This window comes from Dendropsophus ebraccatus, chromosome 14, assembly GCF_027789765.1.
Source record: "Dendropsophus ebraccatus isolate aDenEbr1 chromosome 14, aDenEbr1.pat, whole genome shotgun sequence".
In the NCBI taxonomy this organism is placed as follows: domain Eukaryota; kingdom Metazoa; phylum Chordata; class Amphibia; order Anura; family Hylidae; genus Dendropsophus; species Dendropsophus ebraccatus.
In genome coordinates, this window is record NC_091467.1 from 54,505,222 (window position 1) to 54,521,197 (window position 15,976).

The window sequence follows — 15,976 nt, forward strand, 5'->3', positions numbered from 1 at the left end:
ATAGGATAGATAAGATAGGATAGATAGGATAGATAAGATAGGATAGATAAGATAGGATAGAATAGATAGAATAGATAGATAGATAGATAGATAGATAGATAGGTACTAATAATAAGCTAGCCAGCTAGGCAGCCAGCCACAGAGACAGCCAGCCAGCTACAGAGACAGCCAGCCAAAGAGCTAGCTGCATGTCATGTATGCCAGACAGAGACGGAGACAGAGACAGAGACGTGTATGTCTGCCATCCATCAGGTGGAAGCAGACGCAGTGTGATTGGGGGGTGGAGCTATTCAGATTTGAGAGCAGAAAGGAAGACAGAGGCAGTGCTAGGCAATAGGAGATGCAGTGTGAAAGCACGTCCGGTCCGCCATCTGAGAGGGTGGAGCGCATAATAGGGTATGTATGTCTGGCTTCGCCTTAACAAGAAGGTCGTGGTGTCCGAGAAGGGGAGTTTTCGGGAAAGCGTTGTGGCCATCGCTTCTCGGCCTTTTGGCTAAGATCAAGTGTAGTTTCTACAGGAGATCTGGTCAGAAGGTGCCTGGGGTACCCGACCTGTCGGCCTTGGAGGATTGTCTCCTTGCAGCTATAGGCAGGCGGATTAGTCCCCAGGCAACGGGAAGCGATCTCACCTACCTGCGGTCAGCGGGTGAGGTGTTTCTGTCAAGTTTCTTTTTCCTGCACAGAGTCTTTCGCTATTGCTGGACTTGAGAATATGGAGTCTACAAACCAGGATGGGTCGAATTTTGGAGAAGTGCCATCGTATGCCCGAATCCGTAACGGTGTGCGGTTTATGCTGAGAGACCCGGAGAAAAAGGCGATGGGACTTTCGTTTGTTGTCGAGGAACTTCTATTCAAGTTGCTTGATGTTCGGAAGGACCAGATCTTGGCAATGCTCGAATTTCCTAAGAGAGGATGCTACGATCTAGTGTTGAACTCCGAGGAGGACTACTGCTGTCTAATGGGTAAGCTAGACGGTGTGAAAGGAAATGTTTTGCTGAACGGAATTGACATACTATCTCATTTTCCGAGGAGGGAACGTTTACTGACGGTTCGAATGTACAGTCCGTACATCTCAGAGGAGGAAATATCCACCTTCTTGTCAAGGTTTTGTGAAGAGGTCATCCCCAAAGGCAAAGTTTTAAACCAATACGGGTTATGGACAATGAAAAGAAGATTTGCTGTCAAGTTTAAAGAGCTGGAGGATGGAAGCTTGTGTGTTCCGCCGGGACGATTCAAAATAGGTCATGTTAATGGAGACCTATTCTTTGCCGGGATGGAGGACTTTTGCAGAAATTGCAAAAAATATGGACATTTGAAAGAAAATTGTGCAGAAATATGGTGTAAGAAATGTCAAAAAGAAGGACATTCATTTGATTCATGTGATCAAAAAAAAATTGTGTCATTTATGTGGTAGCACTGAACATTTGTATGCTGCATGCCCGGTTAAAAAGAAACGGGGGAGGGAGAAGGAGGAAGGTCAGGAAGCAGCTAGGGAAACTGAGAGTTCCCAACGGGAGGGAAGTACAGACCTCTCTGTAAAGCGAGGTCCAAGGAGTGTAGAGAAAAAGACAACAGTAAGACCTCTTTCAGAAGAAGAGAAAAAAGACTATGTGACAGTGCCAAAAACTATTTGGGAGCAGATAGAGGCTTTGGAGAGAGATCTCTTTCTCTCTTGTTTGCACCAAAAGGTATCATTACATCTAGAAAGATATGGGAAAAGATTCTTTGAAAGTTATAAGGTACCCCCAGAAGTTATTAGACGGTTTGAAGAATCAGGTTCAAAGTCTATGACTATGATACGTATTTTGTCATACTTTGCGTACAAAGGAGGTATGAGAGATTGAATATGTGGGATATGATTAAGAATTTGATTTTGTTATTGTTTTGTTTTGGATTAATAATTTTATTTTTGTTTGTTTGTTTAAATTTCTGTAAATATAAGAATTTGTTTTAAATAAAAGTGTTGTTATCCCTTTATGGGATAGTCAACTTAAAAAAAAAAAATCTGTTCTTATCAGTTTAATATCTGATACGTCCCCTATCTGGGGACCATATATTAAATGGATTTTTAGAACAGGGAGATGGAAAAAGAGCTTGCTCTGTCCTCTCCAGGCATTGACCTGGTATTGCAGTGCCTCCAGGTTCAGTGCACCCCCTAATGAGTTTGCAAAAAACAGAGCAAAAGAATGAAGAAGGAAACAAGCCGGCTGCACCTGAAACTACTGTTTTGCAAGAAACATCCCTCGAGTGTGTTGTGCGCAGGTGGACCGACCCCGAAAAATTAGCCCGAGTGTGGCTACGAAAAGTTTGTTTGTCCAAGACTTGCTGGCCTCTGTTGCCATGGCAACCAACTGGCAGAGTTGTTTACAACTTGGCTGCCGGGCCAGTGCTGGTGATGTCATCGCGGGACGTGATGTCATCAAGGCTTTGCTGCTATGCACAGCTGCCAGCACAACAAGCAGCTCAGTTGCAGCCGGTCAAGCGACCGAGCAGGTAGGTGGAAAGGTAGGTGCAGTTTATTAAACCGTTTCCTTTGGATTTGATTTCCTGGTGGCCGATGTATCCTGCTGATGCTGCCTGCCTACGGCTCCAGCTGGGAGAATTCACCCTCCATGTTCTTTGATAGATAGATTAGATACATTAGATAGAATAGATAGGATAGATAGGATAGATAAGATAGGATAGATAAGATAGGATAGAATAGATAGAATAGATAGATAGATAGATAGATAGATAGATAGATAGGTACTAATAATAAGCTAGCCAGCTAGGCAGCCAGCCACAGAGACAGCCAGCCAGCTACAGAGACAGCCAGCCAAAGAGCTAGCTGCATGTCATGTATGCCAGACAGAGACGGAGACAGAGACAGAGACGTGTATGTCTGCCATCCATCAGGTGGAAGCAGACGCAGTGTGATTGGGGGGTGGAGCTATTCAGATTTGAGAGCAGAAAGGAAGACAGAGGCAGTGCTAGGCAATAGGAGATGCAGTGTGAAAGCACGTCCGGTCCGCCATCTGAGAGGGTGGAGCGCATAATAGGGTATGTATGTCTGGCTTCGCCTTAACAAGAAGGTCGTGGTGTCCGAGAAGGGGAGTTTTCGGGAAAGCGTTGTGGCCATCGCTTCTCGGCCTTTTGGCTAAGATCAAGTGTAGTATCTTGTCTTACTGAACTGCCTTGACTTGACGGCTCAGGTCCTGGGGTACCCCCTGCACTCGGCCTTTGGGCATCGGCGATTTAATTCGTCTTAAGCTCACTGCAGCTATTGGGTGTAGGGCTATTCCCCAGGAACGAGAGTGAACCTTCCTCTCGGCCTGCTGCTCGATTGTCCTGTGCCCGACGGTTTGACCGGAGAACCACTTCGATCCCGCCTGCCGACGAACGATCGACGAAGACGCCCCGGAACCCCGAGAAGGACGACGCTGAACCCCGAAGAAGCCGGCGACGAGGATTTGCATCTCTCTGCCCCCTTCGACGAGGATCTGCATAGCTCCGCCCACCAGGAAAGAGCTCGACCGGGAGAAGCGATGGCCTCTTCAGCACCAGCACCGGAGATGAAGAAGACCCAGCAGAAGGAAGCGAGGAAGAGCCAGGAGGCCCGGGTCGTGGATGCCTCTTCCTCTGCCGCCCCAGCTCAGCCGACGGCCAGCAAGGCTGCGGATCCAGGCGTCCCTACACTGCGGCCCTGGATGCGCACTACGGTGGCCATGCGACTGAAGAAGGTGGATGGTAGAGAGCCGGACATGTCTGAGGATGTGTTCGCTAAGAAGATGCTCCTGGACCAGGGTTTCTCCAAGGCTGAAACCCTCAGCATTTTCTTCTTCACGGGGATCTTCTATGTGACATTTGCCTCCTTCAACACCTGCAGGAGGTACTGGGAGGCGGTAAAGGCAGCGAGGCCCGAATCCCCTTTCTCTCGCTTTGTAGGCAACTGCTTAATCCAAAGGGAGGAGAGGCGGGTGACGGTTTCAATCCTTAACCCGTACATCCCAGGCAAGGACATCGCCACATTCCTTGCAAGGTACTGCACAGTGGTCAAGGAACCCTCCAAGATCCTGAGCAGCCTTGGATTCTGGACTGGCAAGTGGTCGGTGGTCGTGAGGCTCAACAGGGATGAGTCATCGGACGACGGTTTCCAGCACCTGCCTCAGGCTTTCTCTCTGGGTGACGCTCCAGGCTTCATCTATTACCCGGATATGCCGCAGATCTGCAGGAGATGCAGCAAGAAGGGTCATCAGGCGAAGGACTGCAGCGAAGATTCCTGTAGAGTCTGCCGAGTGCCGGGGCACGGGACCAAGGACTGTCCGAAGGCAAAAACCTGCAACCTCTGCGGCCATGCGGACCACAGCTACAGGGCCTGCCCCCAGAGGGAAAAGAGAACGTGGGCATCCGTGGTTGCCAAAGCTCCGACCGGCCAGCAGCCGGCCGTAGCCCAAGCAGCGCAGAAGCCCAAGGAGAAGGAGAAGAAGAAGAAGGAGGGTAAGAGGACGACGGCCCCTAACCCTCCCCCCACCCCCGCCCTCCCTACCCCTTCCCCCTCCCCTCCTTCCCCCCCTCCCCCCTCTCCCTCCCCGCCCACCCCCACTGAGGAATCCCTCCCCTATCCCATTGCCTCAGTGGGTCCCCTGTCCCCCGCCCCTACCCCCACCCTCCCACCCCACTCCCCCAACCCAGCAGCACTAACCTTTCCTCCCGCTGCTGTGGTTCTCTCCTTGGAGGATTTTCCCCCTCTTGTCCCCACAGTGGTTCCCGACAGGAAGAGGAAAGTGAGGGACAGCCCATCGGCTGAGACCTCCAAGAAAAAGATCATCGAGGTCTGCGAAGATGACCTCCCGGAGGAAAGCGACATGGATCAGGTGGTGGAGAATCTGGTCGACGAACCGGAGGCTTTCGACTTCGAGGACGTCCCAGAGAATGCACACCTGAAAGAGGCGCTGGAGGAGTGCATACGGGAATGGGTCGGGCCGGCGGGCCCCGAAGAAGAGGATCCGCCCGACCGGAGTGGTATCGTATGAGTCTGTGACTAACCCTTTTCTTTTCTCCCCATGGCTAATCTTTCCATCTTTAGCTTAAATGTGCGGAGTATGAGAGATAGGTCTAGATTCCAGACAGTTCTTTCGTTTTTAAATGCTCAGTTGTGCGATGTGTATATGTTGCAGGAATGTGCTCTGTCCTCTTCTAGGTCCTACAACCATCTGGCCAGGCAGTGGTCCCACGGTCCCTCCTACTGGTCCGGCGGGGGCGACTGTAAGTCCGCAGGGGTCGCCATCCTGATCAGGGGAGGCAACTTTACACTTGATTCTGTTCAGGAGCTTGTCTGTGGCAGATTGCTAATTGCAGACGGCTCTTGGGCGGGGGAGCCCGTAAGGCTCATCAATGTGTATGCCTCTCCTGAGAAGGGTGCGCGTCTGGAACTATTCCAGGCCCTGCGGGCCCAGCTCGCAACCTCCAGGGCTGTAGTGTTGGGTGGGGACTTCAACTGCCCCATTGAAGCGGACGGACGCAGTTCTGGGACATCTGTCAAGTTGGATGTCACATCCAAACTGCTCATCGAGATGGTGACTGAAGCATCCTTGCAGGACGTTGTTGGGTCCATCGGGAACGGCTCTGTTAATTATACATGGAGCCGCCCCGATGGCTCGCTCCGTTCTCGGATTGACTTTGTGTTTGCCTCTCGAGCAGTCAGGCAGACTAGGCACTCTATGGTTCCCTGCTTCTTCTCTGACCACAGGGCCATTCTGTTTCAAGGGGTTCTGGGCCATGGTTTCCCATCTGGCCCAGGCTCTTGGAAGCTGAATTGTGCTCTACTGGCTCAGGAGGAGGTTCTGGAGGAGCTTAGAGAGGCCTACATCGTATGGCGCAACGATAAATGTATGTTTGAGCGTGTTAGTGATTGGTGGGAATTTGTTAAGGTTCAATTTCGCAGTTTCTTTCAGGCCAAGAGTCGTCAACAGGCGTGCGGAAGAAAGAGGGACTTCAGGAGGCTGCAGCGCGAGCTGCGGTCACTGCAAGACCTTCTCCGGTGCGGCTGGGACGTGAAGGAGGAGCTGGAGGAGACCAAAAAGAGCTTGCAAAGGCACTTTGAGGAGGAATCCAAGCGAATCGTCTTCCGTTCCAAGGTGGAGAACCTGGAGAAGGGTGAGAAATGTAACTCGTTCTTTTTCAGGAAACTCCACGCCGGCCACACGCCCCTGACTGAGCTGCGGGATGAGACCGGAAGTTTGCGGAAGGGCAAAGAGGACGTGATGGGGGTTGTCACTAGCTTCTACCGCAGCCTCTACGCCCCGAAGACCACCGACTCCGAAGTGGCCGACGAGTTCCTGTCAGGTATCACTAACGTTGTTGATCCCGCAGGTGCGTCGGCCATGGACGCCCCCTTGACGGTGGGGGAGCTGCTCTCTGCCGCTAAATCCTTTAGGCCTGGCAGGACCCCGGGCAGTGATGGTCTCCCAGCGGAGCTCTATGTAGCGCTGGGGGATCTCATTTGCCCGGACCTGTTGGAGCTGTACGAGGAGATGGTGGTGGAGGGCAGAATGCCTCCGTCGTTGAGGGAGGGTATGATCACGATCCTGTATAAGCGGAAGGGGGAGAGATGTGACTTGAAAAATTGGCGTCCCATCTCTCTCTTGAACGTGGACTACAAGATCCTCGCCAAGGTGCTGGCCAACCGGCTGAAGAAGGTCATCGGTCAGGTCGTCCATCTGGACCAGACCTGTGGCATTCCCGGCCGCAGGATCGCAGACAGCCTCGCCCTAGTGAGGGACACGGTCCATTACATCCAAAGCCGCCGTGCACACGCGGCCCTGGTCAGCCTTGATCAGGAGAAGGCTTTCGACCGGGTCTCTCACGAGTTCATGGGCAGGGCACTGCGTAGGTTAGGACTTGGTGATATGTTTTGTCGTTTTGTTAACGTGATGTATTTTGATATTTTCAGCAGGGTACTGGTGAACGGCTGGAAGACTGACCCCTTTCCGGTTCTTTCTGGGGTCAGACAAGGCTGCCCTCTCTCACCTCTCCTTTTTGTTTGTGTTATAGAATCCTTCGCGGAGGCTATACGGCAGAACGGAGAGATCAGAGGGATCACCGTACCCGGACCCGATCGACACGAGGTCAAGTGCTCGCTGTACATGGACGACGTGACCGTCTTCTGCGCTGACCAGCGTTCGGTGACCGCACTCGTCCAGACCTGCGAGAAGTTCGGAAAGGCTTCAGGGGCAAAGGTCAACTGCGGGAAGTCGGAGGCTATGCTCTTCGGGGAGTGGCACCTGGCTTCCTCCGCCCCCTTCCCGTTTACCATCAAACCGGACTTCATCAAGATCCTTGGAGTCTGGTTCGGAAAGGAAGGCGCGGCCCTCAAGTCCTGGGAAGAGCGATTGGCTAAGGTCAATACGAAGATCGGGCTGTGGAGCCTCAGACACCTCACCATTGAGGGCAAAGCATTGGTCCTGAGGAACGAAGTTCTGCCTGTGCTCCAGTACACCGCACAGGCCTGGCCCCCCCATGTCACCGTCTGCAGGGCCATCACCAGGACCGTGTTTTGTTTCATCTGGGGCTCCAAAATGGACAGAGTGAAGCGCTCCGTGATGTACAAGGAACCCCGCAAGGGCGGAAAAGGTGTTCCGGATATCCCTACCTTGCTGCGGGCAGCCTTCGTATGTGACTGTGTGCGGAGGACTCTGCAACAGAAGAATGGCTCTGCGGGCAGGTCCATGTCTCGCCTGTTCCTCCTCCCCCTCTGGAGGGGTCTGAGCTGGGACAAGTGGGACAGCTCCATCCCTTACAACTGGCACACTCCCTGGTTCTACGGGGGCGTCGTCAAGTTTGTGAGGGAACACCAACTGGAGGGACTCAAGCCCGACTTGTGGAAGCCAAAAACTGTCCACAAGCTCATCAGAGCACAGGACTCTATGGAGCTCGTTCCAGGGCTCGCTGCGGCCACCGCAGAGACTGTATGGACAAATGTGGCTTCGGCAAAGCTGACCAACGGGCACAAGGACTTGTCTTGGATGGCCATTCAGGGGGGACTGCCTTTGAGGTCATTCATGCATGCCCGCAACCTGTGCAAAACGCGGTACTGCCCCCGGTGCCCCTTCGTGGAGGAAACATCTTCGCACCTCTTTTGGCAGTGTCCGTTTGCTCAGGGCCTGTTGGACGCCCTGGAACTTGAACTCAGTGACTGTGTGCCCAGGAACAGGCTAACGCACTGCGCGGTGCTGTACGGCCTGTTCCCTGGGAATTTCGGCGATGAGGCAACCCGGGAGGCCTGGCGCCTTATGAACTGTTTTAAGGACGCTATATGGCTTGCCAGGAACCGCCTCATTCTGAAGAAGGAGAGGATGTCCTTTCTGGACTGCCGCAGGCTGGTCCACAGCCTGCTCAGAGACTATTCCATCATGGACAGATCGGACCAGGAAGAAGAGGATTGATACCCCTCTCCTTCCCCCTCTCCCCTTGTGTTGTGTTGTCTTTCAATAAAGCTTCGGGCCTGTGATTTCCCCTCCCTACCCCCCTCTCTCCCACCCCCCTTACCCCATCACTTGTCTGTATTGCTTTATTGTTTGTTGTTTTAGGATTGTTAAGGTATGCAGGAATGTTAGTGTAGCGGGTGGTATGATGTATAGCGTAGGGAGCCTGTGCTGTATGTTGTACCATGGTGCTGAGTATGTAGTGTCTTATTTATTGAACTGTGCTGCGTCACAGTTTATGTATGCCTGACGACGACTGATTGTAATAAAGATATTTTCAATCAAAAAAATCTGTTCTTATCAGTTTAATATCTGATACGTCCCCTATCTGGGGACCATATATTAAATGGATTTTTAGAACAGGGAGATGGAAAAAGAGCTTGCTCTGTCCTCTCCAGGCATTGACCTGGTATTGCAGTGCCTCCAGGTTCAGTGCACCCCCTAATGAGTTTGCAAAAAACAGAGCAAAAGAATGAAGAAGGAAACAAGCCGGCTGCACCTGAAACTACTGTGTTGCAAGAAACATCCCTCGAGTGTGTTGTGCGCAGGTGGACCGACCCCGAAAAATTAGCCCGAGTGTGGCTACGAAAAGTTTGTTTGTCCAAGACTTGCTGGCCTCTGTTGCCATGGCAACCAACTGGCAGAGTTGTTTACAACTTGGCTGCCGGGCCAGTGCTGGTGATGTCATCGCGGGACGTGATGTCATCAAGGCTTTGCTGCTATGCACAGCTGCCAGCACAACAAGCAGCTCAGTTGCAGCCGGTCAAGCGACCGAGCAGGTAGGTGGAAAGGTAGGTGCAGTTTATTAAACCGTTTCCTTTGGATTTGATTTCCTGGTGGCCGATGTATCCTGCTGATGCTGCCTGCCTACGGCTCCAGCTGGGAGAATTCACCCTCCATGTTCTTTGATAGATAGATTAGATACATTAGATAGAATAGATAGGATAGATAGGATAGATAAGATAGGATAGATAAGATAGGATAGAATAGATAGAATAGATAGATAGATAGATAGATAGATAGGTACTAATAATAAGCTAGCCAGCTAGGCAGCCAGCCACAGAGACAGCCAGCCAGCTACAGAGACAGCCAGCCAAAGAGCTAGCTGCATGTCATGTATGCCAGACAGAGACGGAGACAGAGACAGAGACGTGTATGTCTGCCATCCATCAGGTGGAAGCAGACGCAGTGTGATTGGGGGGTGGAGCTATTCAGATTTGAGAGCAGAAAGGAAGACAGAGGCAGTGCTAGGCAATAGGAGATGCAGTGTGAAAGCACGTCCGGTCCGCCATCTGAGAGGGTGGAGCGCATAATAGGGTATGTATGTCTGGCTTCGCCTTAACAAGAAGGTCGTGGTGTCCGAGAAGGGGAGTTTTCGGGAAAGCGTTGTGGCCATCGCTTCTCGGCCTTTTGGCTAAGATCAAGAGAAGAGGATCATCCTGCTGGTGGAATGGAGTCACAAGGCATCCGTAACACTGTGCGATTTCTGGTGAAGCCAGACTGCAACCGCAGATATGAGCTGGGAACTTTCGTTCAAGTCGTCCTTTTTAGGATGTTGAAGCTGAACGCCTCGGAGATCTTCTGCCTTCAAGACAACGCTTCCCAAGGGCTGTTTGACGTCTCTTTTGAGACGAATTCTCAGTGCCTCTCAATCTTTGAGAAGTGCAAGGAGCTGATAAAGAAGCAGGAGCTGAAGGACTTCATCTTGCTGCCGCTGTTCCAGATGGATGAGAAGCCGGTGACCGTCCACCTCTACAACCCCTTCACTGAGCTGGCTCATGTGGTGGCCTTTCTTCAGAGATATTGCAGCAGCGTCAGAGGAGGCACTAAGCTGAGGAACTGCTTCGGGATCCCGAATGGCAAGCTTCGTTTCTGGGTGCGGTTTCGTCCAGACCCTGATGGCATTGGGGGGATCATGAATCCACCTGCTACCTTCTCCCTGGGAGGCAATCGAGGATACCTGGTGTACCCAGGTCAGCCGAAGTACTGCCGCCAGTGCCTGAGTTTTGGGCACACAAAGGACTCCTGCCCCACTGGTCGCTGTTGCCGGAATTGTGGAGGACAAGACCATGATGCTGGAAGCTGCTTGAAGCCTCGCACCTGTGATCTCTGTGGTTCAAGGGAGCACCTGGCACGGGCCTGCCCCAAAGGTATGAGAACCAGTCGAAGCTACGCTGATGCTGCCAGCTCAGGCCGTGGACCTATTTTTTTGGAGGTTGAGCCACCTGTAGAGCAGCCTGAGGAGCCTGTAAAAGAGCTTACTATGGCCCAGGCTTTTGCTCGTATGCCACCTCTGCTTTTGCCTCCGCCATTGCAGATAGCGCCAGTGACCCCTTTGGCATCTGACCGTGCTGCTGATGCGAGTCCAAGGCCACTCATTGTTCCTGACGCTGGAGCGGTTGCTGAGGCCTCCCCTGCCCCACAGCAGATTGAGTCCGGCCCACCTTCGCTGCCTGCCTCCACGGATGACGACATTGAAGAATTCCAGTCCCCGATGCAATCTGATGGTGAGGAGACCAGTGCTGTCATTTCCTGGGCTGACACTGACACATCCGACAGTGTCCTACCTTCGTCCTCTGGCACCGTGATTCCGCCCACGCCTGCAGCTGACCAGGACCAGCAGGGCTTCACGCTTGTACGGGCTCGTCGCAAGCAATGTAGGGAGGGTACGGGCCCTCCTAAGAAGAAGCTGATGGATGCTGCTCCCAGTGCTAATCGTTTCAGCATCCTCTCCGGTTCGTCTGAGGACGACGTTATGTCTACGGCTGAAGCTGAGATACCCTGTCATCAGGCTCCGATTTCCCCCTCTGCAGAATACCTGGATTCGGCCGGAGTTCTTCAGCTGCAGGAGGTATGTTGCTTCCCAGAAGCACAGACTTAATTTTTGTCTTTTGACTGTTTTTAGTTTACCTGCTTTCCTTGCTTTACCATGTTCAAGATTCTTTCCCTAAATGTTAGAGGATTGGCCTCTAAAGTCAGGAGAGCAGCTATTTTTGATTTTTTGAGCACTCAGCCTGTAGATGTTATTTGCCTTCAGGAATGTTCATTACATACTCTGCCTTCTGATGCTGAATGGACACATGGGCCTGCATTCTGGGCTCCTTCAGATGCTTCAAGGAATGCTGGAATAGGTATTTTGCTTAAATCTCAGCTATTACATTGTTTGCGTCATACTGTTCTCATACCGGGACGCTTGCAACAGTTAGACTTGGAATTCTCTGGTGTCCCCTTGAGATTGTTAAATGTTTACGCTCCTGCTCAGAAGGCAGAACGAGTGGATTTTCTCACTAACCTGCGTTTTTTCCTACCAGGCACCTTACCTACTATTCTTACAGGTGACTTTAACTGCATCATTGACACTAGAGGGCGCTGTGGGACTACTAATGTGTCACATGTGGATAGTACTGGTAAACTGCTGGTTTCTATTGTACAAGACTTCTCCTTACAAGATGTTTGTACGGTTTATAATTCAAATGACATTGTTTTCACCTATTTTGCTGATAGAGGTACGGTCAAGTCACGAATTGACTTTATATTTGCTACGGCTCATTTCCAAGTTGTGGGTTACAATCACATTGATGTGGGTTTCTCTGACCATGTGGGGTTACTTGGTACTGTGTCATTACAAGGGGCGGTGTTACATGGTAAGGGATTCTGGAAACTCAACAATTCACTATTGTGTGGGCCTGATGTTTACAGTTTATTTGCCAAAAAATTTGATATGTGGTATGCTAAGGCACATACTTTTGACTCACTTTTGCTATGGTGGGACTGGGTGAAGGGTGAAATTGCTTCTTTCTTCAAATGTTATGGTAAAAGTGTGGCCAGACAGCGCCGACAACAATATGTCAAAATGGTCAATAGTTTAGTGCTGTTAGGTAAACTAAAGCAGGAAGGTATTGATGTGGAGGACGAACTGACTGCTGCTAAACAAAGGTTTAATGATTTTCTTGCTGACAGGGGTAAACAAATCATATTCCGTGCTAAAGTACGGCACGTGGAGGAAGGTGAGCAGTGTACCAGGTATTTCTTCAAAAAATCAGTCCGTACAGCATCAGTTATCAAATCTGTTCTGGATAAGAATGGGACTGAGGTACAGGGCTCCAATGTGGGACCCACTGTCACCAGTTTTTATGCGGATTTGTTTGTTAACCGTGATTGTGTTTCAGAACCTGAGATGGAGGAATATGTTTCTGTGTTGGATACTAGGGTCCCAGAGGCTCAGGTTCCTTCTTTGACAACACTGGTGACTGAGGGGGAGGTTCTGGATACATTGAAGGGCATGCAGAACAATAAAACCCCTGGTTTGGATGGGATATCTAAAGAATTTTATATTACTTTTTGGGATATTATTAAGGTGGTGTTTGTCCAACTCATCCAGTTTATCCTTTCTACAGGGGTGCTTGCTCCTTCCATGAAGGAGGGAGTTATTACTCTGCTTTACAAAAAAGGTGACCGTAGGGATGTCAAAAATTGGCGTCCAATTACCCTACTTAATGTGGATTACAAGGTAGTTGCTAAATTGCTTACAACACGTTTAAAAACTGTTTTGCCAGACCTCTTTGGGCCTGCTCAAACCTGCGCCATACCTGGCAGGCGTATACATGAGAATTTAATATTGGTTAGAGATGTTATTCACCACGCTGTTTCTACAAACTGTCAATTGGTCCTTACTTCTCTGGACTTACAAAAGGCTTATGATAGAGTGTCGCATAAATTTCTTTTCATGGTCCTTCAAATGTTCGGTATTCCAACAGCTATACTTCGTGTGATAGAGGGTATGTACACAAATATCACCAGCTGCGTTCTGGTGAATGGGACATTAGGTGACCTGTTCACAGTATCTTCAGGGGTTCGGCAAGGCTGCCCCTTATCCCCGGTATTGTTCATAAGTGTAATGGAACCTTTTATTCAGTCGGTTATTAAAGACAAGGTTATTAAAGGTTTTTTTGTGCCGGGAGCAAAGGGGGAGGCAGTCAAAGTACTGGCCTATATGGACGATGTAGTGCTTGTGAACACATCTCAAGCGGATGTAAATCGGGCCAAATTGCACTTACGGATCTTTTGCTCTATGTCGTCCTTATCAGTTAACTGGGAGAAATGTCGGTATACTTGCTTTGCTGAACGTACTCCTATTCTAGATTCTCAGGTGCCTCGTGACCCACAAGGGTTGGACATTTTGGGGGTGCATTTTGATAAAAATTTAACTGGTGAAAGGTCCTTCAACAGATTGGGAGAACGTGTGACTCAGAAGCTCAACTTTTATAGGTCACGACAGATGACTCTGTTTGGCAAAGTGCTGATTATTAAAGCTATTATTCTGCCAATGATCTTTTACCTCACTGGTGTTTTCCCTCCTACCACTAGGTGGCTCCAGCGTATTACAAGAGTATTGTGTATCTTCTTATGGGGCTCCAGAATGGAGAAAGTGTCCAGGGACAAGTGCATGAAATTGAGAGACAATGGAGGTTTGCACTTTCCAAATATCGCCTTCTTGTGTCAATTACATTATTGGTTGTTTATCCATAAGCTTGTCCTCAGTACTAGCTGGGTGGGACACATGGTCCGTTATCTGGGTGGCTGGATGTTCCAAAAATGGGGATGGTTATCTGTGGATAGGACTAAGCCGTGGGCATTTGTGACTCCTTCCTTTTATTTCTGCCTGCAAACATTCCTGAATAAATTTAATTTGAAATCCTTGGGATTACTATGTACAAGTAAAACACATATTCTAAAATTTGTCCGTGCTGAGGAAACTGTGTGTAATATTGTGTCCTTGTCCAGCTTGCAAGCCAAAAGAGCATGGAAATTTATTACCGCATTACCAGTGACTGCAAGGCAGAGAGAGGTAACATGGCTGGCATTCCACAATGCACTTCCTACCAGAGAGTTTCTCCATCATAGAGGTATGGCGCCTTCGGCCTGTTGTCCAAGGGACAGGTGTGGTGGTGCAGAGACAATTGCTCATTTGTTCTGGGTTTGTTCCTTTCCTCAACAAGTAATTGTCAGACTACAACGCTTATTCATGGAATTGACAGGAATTACATCCGGTCCTCTTAATTTGTTCTTTTATGGTGTGGGGTTAGGCACTTCAGCACAGCATAGGGTGGCGTGGCTGTTCATTACAGTCTTGAGAGAAACGCTGTGGGACTCTCGTAACCTTCTGTTTTATCACCATGCTCAATTGTCCGTTGATGATTCTGTTAAACTGTTTCTGAGTAAATTGTATTTCACGTATAAAATGGACAGTATACGGTCTGGTTCTGATGCGGAGGGAGTTTGGAAGGTAAAGAAATGGAAACATTGGGTATAATAGATTGTTTTCTTTCTATTGTGAGTACTTGTACTTGAAGGTTCTACTGATGTTGTTATTGGTGATGTTTGTATTGTACACTTTATGCTGGAAGGTTATGTATATTTTTTGAAAACTTATGTTGGATTGATTTGTCTAATAAACTTTTGTAAAAAAAAAAAAAAAAATCTGTTCTTATCAGTTTAATATCTGATACGTCCCCTATCTGGGGACCATATATTAAATGGATTTTTAGAACAGGGAGATGGAAAAAGAGCTTGCTCTGTCCTCTCCAGGCATTGACCTGGTATTGCAGTGCCTCCAGGTTCAGTGCACCCCCTAATGAGTTTGCAAAAAACAGAGCAAAAGAATGAAGAAGGAAACAAGCCGGCTGCACCTGAAACTACTGTGTTGCAAGAAACATCCCTCGAGTGTGTTGTGCGCAGGTGGACCGACCCCGAAAAATTAGCCCGAGTGTGGCTACGAAAAGTTTGTTTGTCCAAGACTTGCTGGCCTCTGTTGCCATGGCAACCAACTGGCAGAGTTGTTTACAACTTGGCTGCCGGGCCAGTGCTGGTGATGTCATCGCGGGACGTGATGTCATCAAGGCTTTGCTGCTATGCACAGCTGCCAGCACAACAAGCAGCTCAGTTGCAGCCGGTCAAGCGACCGAGCAGGTAGGTGGAAAGGTAGGTGCAGTTTATTAAACCGTTTCCTTTGGATTTGATTTCCTGGTGGCCGATGTATCCTGCTGATGCTGCCTGCCTACGGCTCCAGCTGGGAGAATTCACCCTCCATGTTCTTTGATAGATAGATTAGATACATTAGATAGAATAGATAGGATAGATAGGATAGATAAGATAGGATAGATAAGATAGGATAGAATAGATAGAATAGATAGATAGATAGATAGATAGATAGGTACTAATAATAAGCTAGCCAGCTAGGCAGCCAGCCACAGAGACAGCCAGCCAGCTACAGAGACAGCCAGCCAAAGAGCTAGCTGCATGTCATGTATGCCAGACAGAGACGGAGACAGAGACAGAGACGTGTATGTCTGCCATCCATCAGGTGGAAGCAGACGCAGTGTGATTGGGGGGTGGAGCTATTCAGATTTGAGAGCAGAAAGGAAGACAGAGGCAGTGCTAGGCAATAGGAGATGCAGTGTGAAAGCACGTCCGGTCCGCCATCTGAGAGGGTGGAGCGCATAATAGGGTATGTA

The 15,976-nt window shown here is 49.7% G+C and overlaps 2 non-coding genes and 2 pseudogenes across 2 annotated transcripts; all 4 read left to right on the forward strand.

The window, feature by feature from the left end:
- The first annotated feature begins 1,968 nt into the window (after positions 1-1,968).
- Positions 1,969-2,157, forward strand: LOC138773483 (U2 spliceosomal RNA). The gene has a single exon (XR_011360141.1). It is a non-coding gene; the product is annotated as a U2 spliceosomal RNA (small nuclear RNA).
- Positions 2,158-3,116: 959 nt separating this feature from the next.
- LOC138773683 (U2 spliceosomal RNA) lies at positions 3,117-3,259 on the forward strand (annotated as a pseudogene).
- Positions 3,260-8,733: 5,474 nt separating this feature from the next.
- On the forward strand, positions 8,734-8,905 carry LOC138773469 (U2 spliceosomal RNA; annotated as a pseudogene).
- Positions 8,906-14,913: 6,008 nt separating this feature from the next.
- Positions 14,914-15,095, forward strand: LOC138773534 (U2 spliceosomal RNA). The gene has a single exon (XR_011360174.1). It is a non-coding gene; the product is annotated as a U2 spliceosomal RNA (small nuclear RNA).
- The last annotated feature ends 881 nt before the right edge of the window (positions 15,096-15,976 follow it).